General features: G+C 37.0%; 1 protein-coding gene and 1 non-coding gene across 2 annotated transcripts in view; one reads left to right on the top strand and one right to left on the bottom strand.

Moving 5' to 3' along the window:
* CSTPP1 (centriolar satellite-associated tubulin polyglutamylase complex regulator 1) overlaps positions 1–19,282 on the bottom strand; it is a 180,908-nt gene that overhangs the window by 57,772 nt on the left and 103,854 nt on the right. The gene's annotated exons all lie outside the window — the stretch shown is intronic.
* LOC123785367 (U6 spliceosomal RNA) lies at positions 11,411–11,514 on the top strand. The gene has a single exon (XR_006777616.1). It is a non-coding gene; the product is annotated as a U6 spliceosomal RNA (small nuclear RNA).

Below are 19,282 nucleotides of genomic sequence, written 5' to 3'. Positions count from 1 at the left end.
GCTCTTCAGGCTGATCTAAACAATCATGGGAAAGTTCTTTCAGGAAAAAGATGCAATGGTACTGCACTTTGTCATGGTCATGCCATTGGTAGGCCATTTCCCCTCACAGATGTATTTCTCTAATTAGAGGGATGAGCTGAAGACAAGCAATTTTTAAGTCAATCAATACAATTAAAATATCTCCAAATAACACAATAGTTTTAGTTCTGTGATAATTACCTTCCTCTGTTCCAAAACGGAACTCTTTCTACTATAAGTGTATGGTTAAAAAAGATGACCCCCAGGAACCTCTGACATAGTGCCTGACATACAGCAGGCACTCAATAAATACTTGCTGAATGAAAGAATGAATACATAGAGCAAAACAAACATCTTCTCTTTACGGCCTCTGTTCTTTTTGTATTAATCTGAGGCTACTTTAGCTTCTTGAGAACCACATCGTCCTGCTGTTCAAGACTCAATTCAAGTCTCTTGTAGTTGTATCGCCAAGGTGCATGTTATCATGCCTCTTTTTCTTGACCCATTTTTTCAGTTGGGTGTTTTAAAATTTTTTTGTATTTATTATTTTGTATTTTCCCATTTTAGTTGTAAAATGAGCCTATTGCCCAAGCCTGGAACCCGTCTAACTGGAACATAGAGGTAAGAGTTACATACAAACAACAACAGATTAGCTTCTCAGTTCCCTTGGCACCCTCTAAGTCACCTTTCATGACACTCATTATACTCGTGTTACTTATTCATTCACTCATTTATTTATTCGACAAATATTTACTAAGTCTCAATGTGTGTCAGGCACCATTCTCAACACGGAGGATATAGCAATGAACAAAAGGGACCGAAATCCCCACCCCTGTGGTGTTTACATGTGAGTGCAGGGAAGGTCAGGCAAAACAAGAAAAACATGTCATGAAAAACAAAATAGTAGAGGGTTTATTCCAGATTACAAGAAACTAAAGAGATGTTACCAAGTACAATGTGTAAACCTTGATTCTACCCTGGGTCAGAAAACAAACAGCTAAATATATTTGAGAACAATTGGGGAAATTATAATTTGCACTGGATGTTAGATTATGTTATAGAATTGTTGTTCTTTTTTGGGTTTTTTAGAGGTGGGGAGGGGCAGAGGGAGACAGAGAGAGAATCTTAAGCAGGCTCCACACCGGGGTCGATCTCACCATCCCGAGATCATGACCTGAGCCAAAATCAAGTGTTGGACACTTAACTGAGCCATCCAGGGGCCCCTGTTGTTCATTTTCCTAAACGTGATAATAACATCAGGGTTATGCAGGATAATAGCAGAATTCCCTTACTTCTAGAAATATGTCAGGGTAAGGTGTCAGGGTTCCTGTAACTTAGTTTCAAATGATCTATCTATCATCTATCTATCTATCTATCTATCTATCTATCTATCTATCTATCTATCCTCTATAGTGCACAAACACAACAAAATGTTAGTGTTTGGTGAATCCAGGTAAAGGGCATACAGGTGCCTTTATAATACTCTCATAACTTTTTTGTAGGTTTGAAAATTTTTATAATAAGGAGTGGTAGGAGTGGGGGAAACCTATTGCACTTCCAGTCAGAGATGTGGGTCATGATTAATTAGTTTTGACTCTTGTTCTTCGACATTTTTCTTTAAGTGTGTTAATCCCTCATCTGGAAAGATCTCCTTTCGTTATATACCTAGCAACACTTTCCCTTTTCCACTGCAGCCATAGGAAAGGCTGGGATATGGGATAGCCACAGGATATTCTCTCAAAATATCTCTTTGCTATGACTTTGTTAAATTAACATTTAATAGGTGGAGCACAGGATGCTAGATGGTGAGTCTTGGTTCAACAGTAGACCACAAGAGAAACTGAAATAGATATGTTTATTTCCAACAGGTCCTGGAAGAAGACAAAGCACACCTTGAGGGGCCACATGGGGAGGTCAAGGCAGGGTGCAGAGAGAGAGAGTGACAACATGCCTGGAACCTGGGACAACATGCCTTTATTAGGGTCTGTGGGTGGCGTGCTTTGAGGTTTCCAGGCTAAGGCTGGATTGGTCAATTCAAACCAAAAGAGTGAGGCTTTAGTGAGCTCCACGGGGGTCTTATTTAAGGGGCGCACAAGGGAAGGCGCTGGGACGTGGGGAAGACTGTGGATCACAAGGGTTGTTAGGGAAGTCCTATCAGGAACTCAACTGCCAGTGACTCTGCCAGCTGTTATCTAGAGCATTCGCTTGCCTGGGGGGACTAGTGTCAGTTTAAGGTCCCTGCGGGCCAAACAAAATGGAGGCTGAGGCCGCGAAACCTGTAGCAGCTTAGCTCAATTCTCTATACTCTTCCTTCAACTTGATCTGAAATACTGCTTTTACATATACGTTATTCACACACTTTATAGTTGCATTCAGGAAAGTAATAAAATAATTACAAAGTGCAGGAAAAACACAAGGACAAAGTATGAAGCAAATCAGCCACCAAGCCAGTAATATGGGGTGTATATTAGATTCCTATGGCTGCTGTAACAAATGACCACAAACTCAGTGGCTTGAAACAACTGAGATTTATTCCCTTAACAATTCTGGAGGCCATAGATCCAACATGTGTCTTCCAGAGCTAACCAAGGGGTCAACAAGGCTGGTTCCTTCTGAAGGTTCTAGAGGAGACTGTTGCCCTGGCTTTTCCATCTTCTAGAGACTGTTCTCATTCCTTGGCTTGTGGCCCTGTCCTCCCCCTGCTTTTGGCTTTCACGTTGCTTTTTTCCTTTTCTATTATCAAACCTTGTCTGCCTCTTACAAGGACACTTGTGATTATATTATCCAGGATAATCTCCTCCATCTCAAGATACTTTACTTAATCCTACCTGCAAAGTTCTTCTCGCCATATAAAATGACATTCATAGGTTCCAGGGCTTAGGAACTGGATATCTTTGGGTGCTGTGCCATTATTCAGTTTACCACAGGGTGAGAGAAAAAACAAAGGGTCATACAAATAGGAAATAAAGGAGCGGATCCTCACTTATTCTTTTGAAAATAAACTGGAAGGTACAATATCATTCCTCCTTAGAAAGGGTATTCCTCATCACCGTAAACACTTAGACTAAGTAAACCTGGGTGGAGGTTTTCAGACCTCACTTTCCTTTTGGCTCTACCACTGACTATTTAAACAATGTCAGACAAATCATTTATCTGCTATGCTTCAATTTCCTTGTCTTTAAACCAGATATAATAATATTTACTCAAATGGTGGTTGAGAAGATTCAATATTGTAATGCATGAAAAGATTTAACACAGTTCCTAACACATTTAAATGATGGTTGTTATTATAATTATTTAATTATTCACAGAACAGGATGCACAACCTTCACGATGCTAAATCAGTACATAGTATTTCCAGAAGCCTCTCGTGACCCCTACTTCTATGTGCATTTCATAGAATAAGTAAAGCTTACTCAAATGTCAACATTTTTTTCCAATTTTAAGCATATTTGACAGAAGTATCTCTAAACTGTATCACAAACTACCTTGTCTTACCAAAAAGATAATAGTGAACATAGTTACCTTTTGCTTAATCATTCTGGCTTAACATTATGAATATAGCTTATTGTCCTGGAACATAATAGAAAGATATCCTCAAAGAGCAAAAAGATTAATAAAATCATTTATTTGTTCCCTATATGGTAAATGACCTTAAAATACTGCTTTTAATATGGATTTTCTCTTCACTGTCTGGATCTCTAGTGACTCTCTTTTCTGATAACATTTATCATGATTGTTGGTTTGTAGCTGTGATATTGTGATTTACAAAAAGTATATTTTTGGTCATTGGGATGAACAAAATATATTTCTCATATATATTTGGTCTTCGGGCACAGTTCCTGTCTCACAGCTCCCAAAACCCTTGGAATTTCCGAAGTGTCAAGAGTGATAAAAGCGTCTTTTGTTTGTGAATGAGGTGGCTTTTGAAAGCATGTAAGGATGTGGTTGCCAGAACCAACCTTGTGACTAGGGGGTTGGAACTTTCAGTCCCATCCCCCTACTGCTGGGGAGGGGAGAGGGCCTGGAGATAGAGTTCAATTGCCAAACGCCAATGATTTAATCAACCATGCCTATGTAATGAAGCCTTCATAGAAACCCAAAAGGATGGGGTTCTGAGAGTTTCTGGGTTGGTGAACACGTGGAGATTTGGGGAGAGTGGTGCAGTTGGAGAGAGCATGGAATCCCAGTGCCCTTTCCCCATAGCTTGTCTTATGTATCTCTTCCAACGGGCTGTTCCGGAGCTATTTCCTTTTATAATAAACCTGTAGTCTATTAAGTAAAATGCTTGTCTGAGTTCTGTGAGCTGCCCTAGCAAATTACTCAAACCTGAGGAAGAAGTCCTGGGAACCACAGATTTATAGTTAATTGGTCAGAAGTACAGATAACAACCTGGGCTTGCCATTGGCACCTTCAGAAGTAAGGTGGTGGGGGGCAGGCTTGTAGGCCAGAACCTTTATCCTCTGGAATCAGATGCTATCTCCAGGTTGATAGTATCAGGATTGAGGTGCATTAAGCTGAATTCTTGGACACCCTGCTGGTGTCTAAAAACTGCTTGGTGTGGTGTGGGAAGCCACTCCCCTATATTGGAATTGGGTCCAGGAACCTAATTTAGTGGCTATGGCTAGCAATACTTTAGACCACTTTCACTTTTTTTAAAATCTGCAATTGATGACCTGATCAGTATTGAAGGTTATGCATTTATAAGAAGCTCCCTGTGAAACTCTAAGGAGACTTACTGCCTTGCCTATGAAAACACATATAAACTTTGTAAACACTGGCTCTTCAGGGACCGTTTTTACTCACTTTCAAATTAGTGGCTATGTTTTGAACACCTTAGAAGTTTGATCACTATGTTGGTAAGATATTAAAGAAAGTTCAACCATGTCAGACACTAGCCTGAGGATCTGTCTAATGTTTAATGCAAATCAAAACACTAGGAAAAAAACCACTAGAAAATTAATCAGTTTAAGGTGTGACAGTATCTTCTATTTAATGATCTTATCTTCCCAAAGTGACCCATTAAATTACTCTGTCCACCTGGAGTTGGAGAGTTCTTATGTTTTTGTTTACCATGAACATCAGACAATCCTTGAGGCTAATGATGGACATTCTATACCCGTATGTATACAAATGTATACATAAACAGAGGAAATCTAGATTACCCAGTGATTTAGCCATATTAATTCTTGCTTTGACATTTTTACTGTCAACATTAACTCTCCTGCTTAATTGAGCCCTTTGCTGATAAAATACTTTTTTGTTTGTTGGTTTATATCTTCCCCAAATTGCTCGTTGCCCTCAGGGAAGGCATGTGAACAGCAAGTCTTATCTTTGCTGTAGACTGGGGCCTCTCTGTAAGTTTTAGCTGTGGCCCATTCTTAAATGGAAAGGAGAGCAGGACACTCAGAAAGACAAGCTCATACATTACACAATTAAAATTCAATGAATACTCAGATGAGCCATTACCTACATTTAAGTATAAAATCCTTAATAAAACCAAACAAAATCAATTTTTGGATTAACTGTCATTCAAGTTATCCATGTCACCGGTGTTTTCAGGTTGACTATGCATTTTAGGTACGCCCATTAAGTATTACTAAATTGTATTTTTATTAATTGTATTAATGCAATGTAGTCCATTCATTTTAATTTACAAAACACATGTAATGAATTAGAGTGATATATGATGCTTCTTTCTCTATATTTTCCAGGAATCTGAAGAACCATGAGATTTTCTTGTCCTGCTCATGATGGCTTTACAGTAAAGAGCACACGCATTAGATATATACTAATAACAGTATAATAATAAGTGCCATTTACGGGGTACCTACTAAGTGTTAAGCACTGTATAGAGTACTTTTTATATTGTAGTGGTTTTAAGATATGTCAAAAAAATCTCCTGATACTCCCCTCTCTTCAAAAGGTGGATCCTAATTCCCTTCCCCTTCAGTATGTGCTAAACTGAGTGATTCACTTCTAAGGAACAGAATAAAACCAAAGTGACAGTATGTGACTTCAGAGACTAGGTCATAAAAGGTACTGTGGCTTCCTGCTTACTCTCGCTCTCTCTCTCTGAGATCACTTTTTTTTGAGGAAGCCACTGCCATAATCATGAGGAATATGAACTACCAAGGCCTCCTGACAACAGTACTACAAGTGAGTTTAGGAGTCCCATTCAAGCCTTCAGATGATGGCAGCCCCAACCTAAGTCTTGATTTCAAGCTTACAAGGGACCTTGAGCCAGAACCATCCAAGTAAGTTGTTCCCACGTTCCTGATACTTAGAAACTGTGTCAAATAATGTTTACTGTGTTAAGCCTCTAAGGTTTGGGGTCATTTATGACATAGCAATAGATAACTAATACATACACATACGTATATATTTTTATTCTCACAACCACCACGGGATAAGTGGTATTCTGAGGAAACTAAGGCTTAGGTGGTTACTTAACTTACTCAAGGCCACACAGGTTTTGGTTGCAGACCCATGATACCATGCCCATATTTGCTCCACTGTATTATACTATCTCTTTTCACGTCCTGTTTCTTTCAGGCAGCTTATCAGCTATCTCTCCCCAACTTTGATTAGCTTGCCGTCAATGCTCTCATTCAAAAAAATGGCTAAGGACATAGTCCAGAATTACACTTCTGGAGATGTCCCTTTAGGATGATATAAACCCATTAATTGGCACATTTTTGGTATGATTGTTCAACCAATTATTTATTATCCATCCTATATTCCTTCTGGTATTCACAAGGATATCGCAGAGATGTTGTCAACATCCTGCTGAAATTCAAATAAACTAAATGAATATAATAAATATAGCCATACTAAGTACAGATTCCTCCCAATTTACCAGTCTAGTAATCCCTTTAGAAAGGGAATAAGTTTGCATTGACTATTTCATTTCCTCCTCCTTCAGTATTATGGACATTACCATCATGCATTACTACTCCCATCACCTCACAATTATCACTGATTTTGATAAATAAGTAACCATTTTAGATACACTATTTGGTTTAAACCTCAGGACTACCCTATGAAGTAGGTTGTTCTCTTATTACTTCTACTTTACAAATAGGGAAATTTGGCTTATAGAAATTAAATAACTTGCCCAATGTCATTTTACTAAGAGGTGAAAGAGCTGGGGTTGAAAGCAGGCCTTCCTTACCCACCAAGTGTGGGCTTTCTTTCTTTCCCTTTCCCCACTTTTCTTCTCTCCTCTCCTCCTGTCCCCTCGTCCTCTCGCCCTACTTCTTCTTCAATAAATTCTGATAGGTTTACAGTTATCACAGCTTCCTTTCCTGAATATCTACAGATACTTATTTGTTTAATAGTTGAAGAATATCACCCAAGATAGATATCAAGGTCACCAACCTTCAGTCTGCTGAAATGACCTTCTGAATATTGGTTCCCTGACTCCAATCTTTGGAGCTTCTCTGCGCCCCACCCCTCCATAATAGGCACAATTTCCACTTTCTAAAGAATGCCAGCAGTGGTTCAGCCAGCTTATCTACTAGGTCTCTGTACTCTGGAATGTAAATTAGTTCCAGAAACTTGAGTTCATTTAAAGCAGTTAGGTGATCTCCTACAATCCCAGTCATGTTTGATTTCATTCCCTGGAACTACAGTTCATTTTATCTTTTTCAGTCCAAACAGCATCCTCTTTAGGGATCCCTGGGTGGCTCAGTTAGTTAACGTCTGCCTTCAGCTCAGGTCATGATCCCAGGGTCCTGGGATGGAGTCCCTCATCGGGCTCCTTACTGAGCAGGGAGCCTTCTTCTCCCTCGGCCTGCTGCTCCCCCTGCTTGTGCTCTCTCTCTCTTTCTCTCTCTCTCTGACAAATAAATAAATAAAACCTTTAAAAAAAAAAAAAACCCAAACAAACAGCATCCTCTTTGAGAAGACTAAATCAAAATAGAAGGTGAATGCTGTTTTTTTTTCATTCATTAATAGTATACCATCCACATAGCCTTCATTGTTCTTTTTGCTACAGTGTAATTTTTAAAAGTTTTATTTATTTAAGAAACCTCTACATCCAATGTGGGGCTCCAGCTCAAGACCCTGAGATCAAGAGTTGCACACTCCTCTGACTGAGCCAGCCCAGCACCCTGCTGCAATGTAATTTTTTAATAAGGAAGACTTTTATATATGCACCTCTATGTTCATTGCAACATTAAAAAAATTTTTTTTAAAGATTTTTATTGATTTATTTGACAGAGAGAGCCAGCGAGAGAGGGAACACAAGCAGGGGGAGTGGGAGAGGAAGAAGCAGGCTCCCAGCGGAGGAGCCCGACGTGGGGCTCGATCCCATAACGCCGGATTCACGCCCTGAGCTGAAGGCAGACGCTTAACGACTGAGCCACCCAGGCGCCCCAACATTTTTAAATTTTTTATTTAAAGTCAATTAATTAACATATAATGTATTACTGGTTTCAGAGGTAGAGGTCAGTGATTCATCAATCTTAAATAATACCTAGTGCTCATTACATCACATGCCTTCCTTAATGTCTATCACCCTGTTACTCCATCCTCCCACTCACCTCCCCTATTGCAACATTATTTATAATAGCCAAGATGTGAAAGCAACTTGTCTATTGATAAATGCATGGATAAAGATGTGATATGTATATATATACGTATCATACACATATATAATGGAATATTACACAGCCATAAAAAGGATGGGATCTTGCCTTTTGCAACAACATGGATGGACCTAGATGGTATTATGCAAAGTGAAATAAGTCAGACTGAGAAAGGCAAATGCTGTATAATTTTGCTCATATATGGAATTTAAAAAACAAAACAAATTAAAAAACAAACAAAAGACAGAATCAGATCTATAAATACAGAGAACAAACTGATGGTTGCCAGAAGGGAGAGAGGCGGGGAGATGGGAAAAAAGGGTGAAGGGAAGTGGGAAATATAGGTCTCCAGTTAGGTAATGAATAAATCATGGGAATAAAATGTATATCATAGAATACAGTCAATTATATTGTATAGTTGTATGGTGACAGATAATAAACTCACTTGTAGTGGGCCTAGCAAAACATAGAGAGATGTTGAATCACTCTGTTGTATACTTGAAACTAATGTAACACGTGTGTCCACTGTACTCAAATAAAAAATTAAAATAAAAAAATTAAAAGGAAGACTTTTTATTTTTTAAAAAAGATATTATTTATTTATATAAGAGAGAGCATGAGTGCGTGGGTCTCAGTTCCAGGACCCTGAGATCATGACCTGAACCGAAGTCAGATACTTAACCTACTGAGTCACCCAGGCGCCCCAAAGGAAGACTTTATATTTTCTTCAGTATTCTAGTCTCTTATTTCCCCCTTAATTTAATACAATTCAGTAAATATTCGTTTATACATGCTTTGATCCAGGCACTTGGCTAGATGCTAGGAACAAAGAAGTAAGCAAAACAGATAAATGCTCTTATGGAGCTTATAGTCCAATAAGAAAGGCAGATTTTAAGCTAACAATTGTATGTATGAGAAGTGTCAGGAAAAGAGTGTATAAGAAGCATATTAAGCCTAATTAAAAAGTTCAAGTCTTCTTGGGAAAAAAGGCACTTAAAAAATATTACCAATCATATATAAACTCTTTCAAGAAAGACAGGAGGCAATATTTCCAAACTCATTTTATGAGGCCAGAATAATCCTGACTCTCAAACTTACAAGAAAACTGTAGCCTAAAATATCTCATGCAGATAGATAAAAAAAATCATTAACAAAATGTTAGTTAAAAGAATCCAATGAAATATGAAAATGATAATAAATCATGACTAAGGTGGATTTACCCACATGAACAAGTACAGAAGAGAAAAATCATATATCACTCAATAGATTCAGAAAAATAATAAAAAATTAAGTACCAATTCACAATAAAAATTCTCACCAACAAAGAATAAAAGTAAACTTCTTCAACCCTAATAAAGGGCATCCATGAAAAACCTATTTAATTCTAAAGACTGAAAACTTTCTGGCCAAAGCAAGGTTATCTGCTCTTACCACTTCTATTTAATATTGTAATGAGGTCCTACTCTGTGCAATAAAGAAAGGAAAAAGAAAGACCCCTACCGAGATTGGAAAGGAAGAAGTAAAACTTTCTCTATTTGCATGTGACATGATTTTGCAAGCAGAAAATTCTAAGGAATCTACAAAGAAACTATGAGAACTAATAAGTGAATTTAACAAAGTCACAGGATACAAGTGGAATATACAAAAAGCAATTATATTTCTACAGTCATGCAATGAAAAATTGGTAAAGAAAAAAACTTTAAACAATAACATTCTTTATAATATTATAACAAAACATCAAGTATTTAGGGATAAATTCAATAAAATGTGTAAGATCTATATACTAAACACTATGATGCATTGCTGAGGTAAATACAAGAAGACCTAAGGAAAAACGTACTATGTCCATGGATTGGAAGATTCAATATTATGAAGTTGACAATTCTCCCCAAATTGATCTACAGTCTTCAAATCTCAATCAAAGTCTTCTCAGGATTTCTTTTCTTTTCTTTCCTTCTGTCTGTCTGTCTTGTAGAAATTGCCAAGTTTATCCTAAAAGTTACATGGAAATGCAAGGGGCCTCTAAAGACCAAAACAATCATGGAAAAGCAAAAGCTGAAGTGTATACACTACCTTACTATAAAGCTAAAGTAATCAAGACTAAAGTTTAACAAGTAGATCAAGAGAACAGAATAGAGAATCTAGAAATGCACTCACACATATAAAGTCAATTGATATATATATATATATATATATATATCTTTTTTTAACAAAAGAGCCAAAACAATTGAGTGGGAAAAGTAAAGTCTTTTCAACAAATGGTGCTGGAACAAGCAACTAGCTATCCAGATGGTACAAAAAAGAACCTTGACCTCAACCTCAAACCACCCACAAAAATTGATTCAAGATGGATTATAGACCTAAATATAAAAGCTAGATTTCTAATGCTTTTAGAAGAAAATGTAGAGTAATAGTGTCACAAACTTAGGGTAGGCAAAGATTTTTAAAAACTGGACCCAGAAGGCACTAACCATAAAAGAAAAAATTGATCAAATGGACTTTAAAAACTTCTGCTCAGTGAAAGACACCATTAAGGGAAAAAAACAAGCCAAAGAATGGTAGAAATATTTGCAACATGCATATCTGACTTGCAACCAGAATACATAAAGAACTCCTACCATTCAGTAATTAAAACAACCCACCCAAAACTGAGCAAAAGATTTCAAAAGGCACCTCACAAAGAAAATGGCCAATAAAGAATTAAAAAGTGTTAAACATCATTAATCATCAGGGAAATGCAAATTAAAACCACAATGAGATACCACTTCATACTCATTAGAAAAGCTAAAGTTTAAAAGTCTGTGCTCACTTTAGCAACACATATATTAAAATTGGTATGATACAGAGATTAGCATGGCCCCTGTGCAAGAATGATAGGCAAATCTGTGAAGTGTTCCATATTTTTAAAAATAACCTTATAGTGATAATCACTTCACAACATATGCATATATGAAATCATCACATTGTACATCTTAAATTTAAACAATGTTACATGTCAATTATATCTCAATGAAGCTAAGGGAGAAAAGACGACTGAAAACACCAAATGTTAGCAAGGACGTGTTAACAATAGGGATTTTTCAGACATTGTTGGTAGGGATGTAAAACAATACAACCATTCTGGAAAAAGTCTGCCAGCAATTCCACCCTTAGATATTTATCCAAGAGAAATAAAAACATATGTCCACAAAGTTCAGCATCCTTTCATGAAAAAACTCAGAACAGATTAGGTATAGAAGGGAATGTACTTCAACAAAATCAAGGCCATTTATGGCCCACAGCTAACATACTCAATGGTGAAAGACTGAAGACTCTCCCTCTAAGATCAGGAACAAGACCATGCCTTTTCAACTATATAGTATTGGAAGTCCTAGCCAGAGAAATTAGGCAAGAAAAAGAAATGGAAGCCATTCAAATTGGAAAGGAAGAAGTAAAATCGTCTCTGTTTGTAGATGATATCACCTTATATAGAAAATCTTTTTTAAAAAATCCATCGAGGGGCACCTGGATAGCTCAGTTGGTTAAGTGTCTGCCTTCAGCTCAGGTCATGATCTCCTGGGATAGAGCCCGCCTCAGGCTCCCTGCTCAGTGGGGAGTCTGCTTCTCCCTCTCCCTCTCCCTCCACCCCTGCTCATGTGTACTCTCTCTCTTGCTTGCTCACCCTCTCTCTCAAATAAATTAAAATCTTTTAAAAAATTGAAAAATTAAAAAATCCATCAAAAAACTGTTAGAACTAATAAATGAATTCAGTTAAGTTGCAAGACACAAATCAATATATAAAAATCAGTTGCATTTTTATACACTAACAACAGACTATTTGAAAAAGAAATAAAACAATCCCATTTACAATAGTATCAAACACAATAAAATACTTTGGAATAAATTTAATCAAAGAAGTGAAAAATCTGTACACTGAAAACTGTAAGACTTTGATGAAAAAAATTGAAGAAGACACAAACAAATGGAAAGATACCTGTGTTCATGAATTGGAAGAATTAATACTGTTAAAATGTTCCTACTCCTCAAAGCTATCTATAGATTCAATGTAATCTCTATCAGCATTCCAATGGAATTTTTCACAGCAATACAAAAAAAAATCCTTAAATTCATATGAAACCACAAAAGACCCTGAATACCTAACTCAATCCTAAGAAAGAACAGAGCAGGAGATATCACACTTCCTGATTTCAAACTATATTACAAATCTATAACATAATCAAAACAGTATGGTACTGGCATAAAAAAATTTACACAGACGAATAAAACAGAATCGAGAGCCTAGAAATAAACCCATGTATAGTATAGTGAACTAATATTTGACAAGAGAGCCAACAACACTCTATGGAGAAAGAACAGTCTCTCCATTAAATGGTGCTGAGAAAACAGGATATTCAGGCAAAAGAATGAAATTGGACCCCTGCCTTACACCACTTACCAAAGTTAACTTGAAATGGATTAAGAACTTGTATGTAAGAACTGAAGCTATAAAACTCCTGGAAGAAAACATAGGGGAAAAGCTTCTTGACATTGGTCTTGGCAATGATTTTTTTAGATGTGATACCGAAAGCACAAGGAACAAAAGCAAAGATAAATAAGTGGGACTACATCAAACTCAAAGCTTCTGCTCAGCAAAAGAAATGGTCAACAAAATGAAAAGGTAACCTACAGAATGAGAAAAAATATTTGTAAACCATATATCTGATAAGTCATCAATATCCAAAATACATAAGGAACTCCTACAACTTAAGAGCAAAACAGCCCAAATAACCCAATTTAAAAATGGGCAGAGGACCTGAATAGATATTTTCCCAAAGAAAAGATATTAACGGCCAACAGATACATGAAAAGATGGTCAACATCACTAATTATCAGGGAAATGCAAATCAAAACCACAATGAGATATCACCTCACATCTATAAAAATTATTAAAAAAAAAGAGGTAACAAATGTCAGCAGAATGTGGAGCAAAGGAAACCCTTGTGTTAGGGAGAATGTAAACTGGTACAGTCATTCTGGAAAACAGTATGAAGTTCCTCAAAAAGTTAAAAATAGAACTCCCATACAATCCAGCAATCCCATATTTGGGTATATATCCATAGGAAATGAAATCACTGTCTCAAAGACATATATGCACTCCCGTGTTCATTACAGCATTATCCACAATAGACTAGTCAGGAACAACCTCAGTGTTGATGTATGAATGGATAAAGAAAATACAGTATATGTGTATAGTGGAATACAATTCAGCTATAAAAGAAAAGAAAATCCTGCCTTCTACAGAAATGTGGATGGACCTTGAAGGCATTATACTAAGTGAAATAGGTCAGAGAGAGAAAGACAAACACTGTATGAGCTCAAATTATATATGGAATCTAAAAATCCAAACTCATTGAAATAGCGAGTAGAATGGAGGTTGCCAAGAATGGGGTTGGTAGAAATGGGGAGATGTTGGTCAAAGGCTACAAACTTCTAGTTATAAGATGAATAAGTTCTGGGGACATAATGACTCTACTTAACAATACTGTATTATATACTTGAGAGTCGCTAAGAGAGTATATCTTAAATGTTTTCACCACCAAAAACAACAACAACAAATCCCCCACAAAAAAACCCAGGTAATTATGTGAGGTAATAGAGGTGCTAACTAACCTTACTGTGATAATCATTTTGCAATATACATATGTATCAAATCATCACTTTGTATACCTTAAGCTTCTATAATGTGCCATGTATATCACAACAAAGCTGGGGGAAAATGTGCACAAAAAGACTTGTAGACAAATGTCATTAGAAACTTTATTCATAGTACCCAAAAACCACATAATGCACATGTCACCTAACAGGTGAACAAAAACAAATTGTGCTATATTCATATAATGGAATACTACTCAGTAATTAAAAGGAACAAATGTGCTGGTACATAACACAATGTAGATGAACATTTCTCCAAAGAAGATACACAAATGACCAATACGCACATGAAAAGATGCTTAACATCGTTAGTCATCAGATAAATATAAATCAAAAGCATAATGAGATACCACTTCATACTCACTAGGATGCCTATAATAAAAAGGACAGATAATATCAAGTGTTGGCAAGAATGTGGAGAAACTATAACCCATGCATTGCTGGTGGGAATGTAAAATGATGCAGCTACTTTGGAAAACAGGCAGTTCCTCACAAAGTTACACACAGAATTACCATATGACCCAACATCCCACTCCTAGGTATATACCCAAGAGAAGTGAAAACATATGTTCACACGAAAACTTGAATGCAGATGTTCACTGCGGCATTATTCATAACAGCCAAAAAGTAGAAACAACCCAGCTATCTGTCTATGGATGAGTGGATAAACAGATGTGGGACACCCATATGATGGAATATTATTTGGCCATAGAAAAGGAATGAGGTCTGCACTCGATACATACTACACATGGATGAACCTTGAAACCATTATTTTAAGTGAAAGAAACCAGACACAGAAGCCCACATATTGTATGATTCCATCTATACGAAATGTCCAGAATAGGCAAATCCAAAGAGACAGAAAGTAAAGTAGGGGCTACAAGTAGGTGGGTGGGGGGAAAGTAGCAGGTAATTAGTAATTAGTTACTGCTAATAAGTATGGGATTTTTTGGGTGGTGGGGGGAGTTGGTGATGAAAATGTTCTATCTAAAATTGATTGTGGTGATGGTTGCACAACTGTGTATGAATACACTAAATACCACTGAACCGTACATTTCAAGTAGGTGAATTTTGGGGCATCTGGTTGGCTCAGTCCATAGAGCATGATACTCTCAATCTCAAAATTGTGAGTTCAAGCCCCACATTGGGCATGGAGTCTACTTTAAAAAAAATAAAAAATAGGGGCACCTGGGGTGCCTGGGTGGCACAGTGGGTTAAGTGTCTGACTCTTGGTTTTGGCTCACATTGTGATCTCAGGGTCATGAAATCAAGCCTGGCATCAGGCTCCGCACTCAGCATGGAGTCTGCTTCAGATTCTCTCTCCCTCTCCCTCTTCCCCTCCCACTTGTGCTCTCTCACGTACTCTAAAAGAAAGGAAGGAAGGAAGGAAGGAAGGAAGGAAGGAAGGAAGGAAGGAAGGAAGGAAGGGAGGAGGAAGGAAGAAAGAAAGAAGTGAATTTTATGGCATTCAGTTATATCTCAAGCTATTTTTTTTTAAAGATTTTATTTATTTATTTGACAGAGGTAGAGACAGCCAGCGAGAGAGGGAACCCAAGCAGGGGGAGTGGGAGAGGAAGAAGCATGCTCATAGCGGAGGAGCCTGATGCGGGGCTCGATCCCAGAACGCTGGGATCACGCCCTGAGCCAAAGGCAGACGCTTAACGACTGTGCCACCCAGGTGCCCCCTCAAGCTATTTAAAAAATTTTTTTTTAAAGAACCATTTATACAATCCTTTTCTGTGAGTTTTCTGTTCATTTCCTTCATGAAATTTTCTACAGAATTTTTAGTATTTCTTTTTCTTTTATTCATTTATTTGAAAGAGAGAGAGAGCATGAGCAGAGGGGAGGGTCAGAGGGAGAGGGAGATTCCACACTGAGCAGCGAGCCGGACTCGTGACTCGATCCCAGGACCCTGGAATCATGACCTGAGCCAAAGGCAGATTCTTAACGGGCTGAGCCACCCAGGCACATGAATTTTTAGTATTTCTATAACTGATTTTTAGGGACTCTGTATGTAAGGATATTAGCCTTTCATCTGTAATATAAGTTGCAAATATCTCTTCCTGTTTGTTATTAATCTTTTGTTCTTATTTATAGGGCTTTTTTGTCCTTTTTTTATCTAACGAAATACATCAATAGTTTCTTTTATGACTTCCAGGTTTTTTGTCATTCATATTTAGAAAGGCTTTTCTCTCTGTGAGATTATAAAAACATTTTCCTGTGGTTTCTTTGAGTGTATTTATGGTTTCAATTTTCACATAGAAATTTTTGATCCATCTGGAATTTATTTTCATGTAAGGTGTGAGGAAGGAGTCCAACTTTTTAGAAGATGGCTACTAGTTGTGCTCATTCATTTAAAATGCCCTACCTCCTCCAACACAGGGTAGTACCATTTTCATATTTGGGTCAATTTAGGGGCTTCTCCATTCTGGTCCATTGATTTTTACTTTTCTATTCATGTGCCAATAATGAATGTTTGTATAGAATAGTGATGAAGAGCATATATTGGAGCCAACTTTCTGAGTTTAAATTTAACCTCTGCAACTTACTGGCTCTGTGAGTTTCAGCAAGTTCATCGTAATGGGCTGTTGTGAGGATTAAATGAATTATTTTATATATATAGCGCTTCGAACAGTACCTGGGACATAGTGTTTTATGTTAGCTATTTTATTAATAAAATTTTATAGCCTTATAATAGATTCTAAATCTGGTAGAGCTAGTGCCCCATTATTTCTTTTCTTTCTCAGGATATTCCTGGTTATTCTGGTCTATTTAGTTGTTCTGTATAATCTTTACAATCAGCTTGTCTCAACAAAATAAGGAAACAAGCAAAATAAAATCCTGTTTTTACTGAGATCGTGCTAATTATAGATTAAATTAGGAGCACTGACAGCTTTATGATTTTTAAGTCTTCCTTTCCAAGAACACAGTATGCCTTTCCATATGCCCAAGTCTTCTTTTAGGTTCTTCAGTAGTGTTTTAAAGTCTTCTACATATAGTCTTGTATATTCTTGTTGGGTTTATTGCTAGGTATTTTATCTTCTCTTGCTATTATTAAAAGGGACTTTTCTTCTCATCTGAATATATAAAGGCTATTGTTTTTATTTTTACTTTTTTTATAAAGATTTCTATTTATTTGTTTGTCAGAGAGAGAGAGAGAGAGAGAGAGAGAGAAAGAATGAGCATACAAGCAGGGGGAGATGCAGGCAGAGGGAGAAGCAGGCTCCCTGCTGAGGAAGGAGCCGTCTCAGGACTCAATTCTGAGACCCTGGGATCATGACCCAAGCCAAAGTCAGAGGGTTAACTGACTGAGCCACCCAGGTGTCCCAAGGCTATTATTTTTAAATAAATCATTGGTTTTAGTATGTTCTGTCTAATTGCCTTGCTGAAGTTTCATACCTTTTGTAATAGATTTCAACTTATCTGGGGCTTTCCAGTTTAAGTATTTGTGTCACTTACAAATGATGTAATTTTCCTTTTCCTTTAAAATTTTTATCTCTCTTATGTCTTTTTCCTGCCTAATAGTATTGACTGAAATAGTCAGAAAACTGAAAATAATGGTAGGAAACAGTAAAGAGTGAAACTGTTTTTATAATTACATCTAGAACTCCTATTTCATATTTCCTCCTTTTGAGATGAAGATACATGAAGGCAAATAAAAGATGTAAATTTTCAAAGAAGAAAAAAATAAATAAAATGAGATTTAAAAAGAATTTTTGATGTAAGAATTTAGAAAAAGCTCCTACATTTAAAAAAAAAGGCCATACAAATGTAACTCAGCATTATCTATACTGTGTAAAAACACTCATGAATAAAAAAATATTAGACCAAGGAGAGAGAGACCTCAGGAGAAACCAAACTTGCTGACACCTTGATTTAGACTTCTAGCCTGAAGACTGTGAGAAAATAAATTTCTGTTGTTTAAGCTAAAAAAAAAAAAAAACCACCAAAAACAAAACCAAAAAAACCCAAGACAAACAAACAAAAAACCCCACTAGGAATAACAGCAAGTACATAAATGGTGAGTGCTGTCAGTAGTGGGTTTGGAGGTGATTATTATTCTGCTTCATTACACCTTTCTGTACTACTACATTTCTACAATAAGCAAGTATTTCTTTAATGATCAGAAAAACATAAACAGAAGAAAAAGAATTAATCAAGTATACTGCTTTTTGGCTGAATGTGACTTTGGGCTTAGGGCTTGACATTTGAAATCCCTATCACCATGCTCTCCTAACTCAGTCCAGTCTTGTGATCTACATCGAAAATGCTTTATCTTTATCTTCCATCTGGCTAGGTAGTCTACGGTCTAATCCCATGATGATGTCACTTCTCTTCTGCTCTTCTTTTATCTGAATCCAGATGTTCTCGAACATGCTCCCACCCTCAGATTTGTGACTAGATACACATGCAGCTATAGATCTTTTTGATACCAAACTGCTTTGCTTCTCTTAAGTCTCTTAAATATATTTCTTTTTCCTTGCCCATGATTCTTCCCACAAGACCTCTGAATGACCCACAGATGGAAGTATCCCACAGGCAAATCTGCTCTTGACTACTCCTGAGCATTAACTCTCCTTGAGCAAGCATAGTTCTCAAGTTTTTGAACCCTGGGATGTCTCCTAAGACACTCCAAGGAAACCCTCTCCAGCCAAGATGATGACTAATACAACTTTTGGAGATACAGCGTTCTTGGAGGAAGTCCAGAAACCATATTGATTGGCTTTATTACAAATTCATACTATCTAACCTCAACTGGATGCTCATGGCTACTGGGTAATCCTTTTAGTCATCTCCTTCTGACTTTGTGTTGCATTCCTTACAACAGCTGCTCCAGACATTTTCCATTCTCAAATTTCCAAACTAACCCTTTGCCCCAACTCCCAACTCTAAGTAGATATTTTACTGAGAAGATCGAAGTCATCTGATTTCTTAGACCTTCAATTTCCTTCCCCCATGCCTTAATATTTCTTTTTGTCTTC

Source organism: Ursus americanus, chromosome 24 (assembly GCF_024610735.1).
Source record: "Ursus americanus isolate L20-20 chromosome 24, mUrsAme1.1.p, whole genome shotgun sequence".
Taxonomy (NCBI): domain Eukaryota; kingdom Metazoa; phylum Chordata; class Mammalia; order Carnivora; family Ursidae; genus Ursus; species Ursus americanus.
Note: the sequence above shows the minus strand (reverse complement) of the source record. Positions and strands in the feature narration are given on the sequence as shown.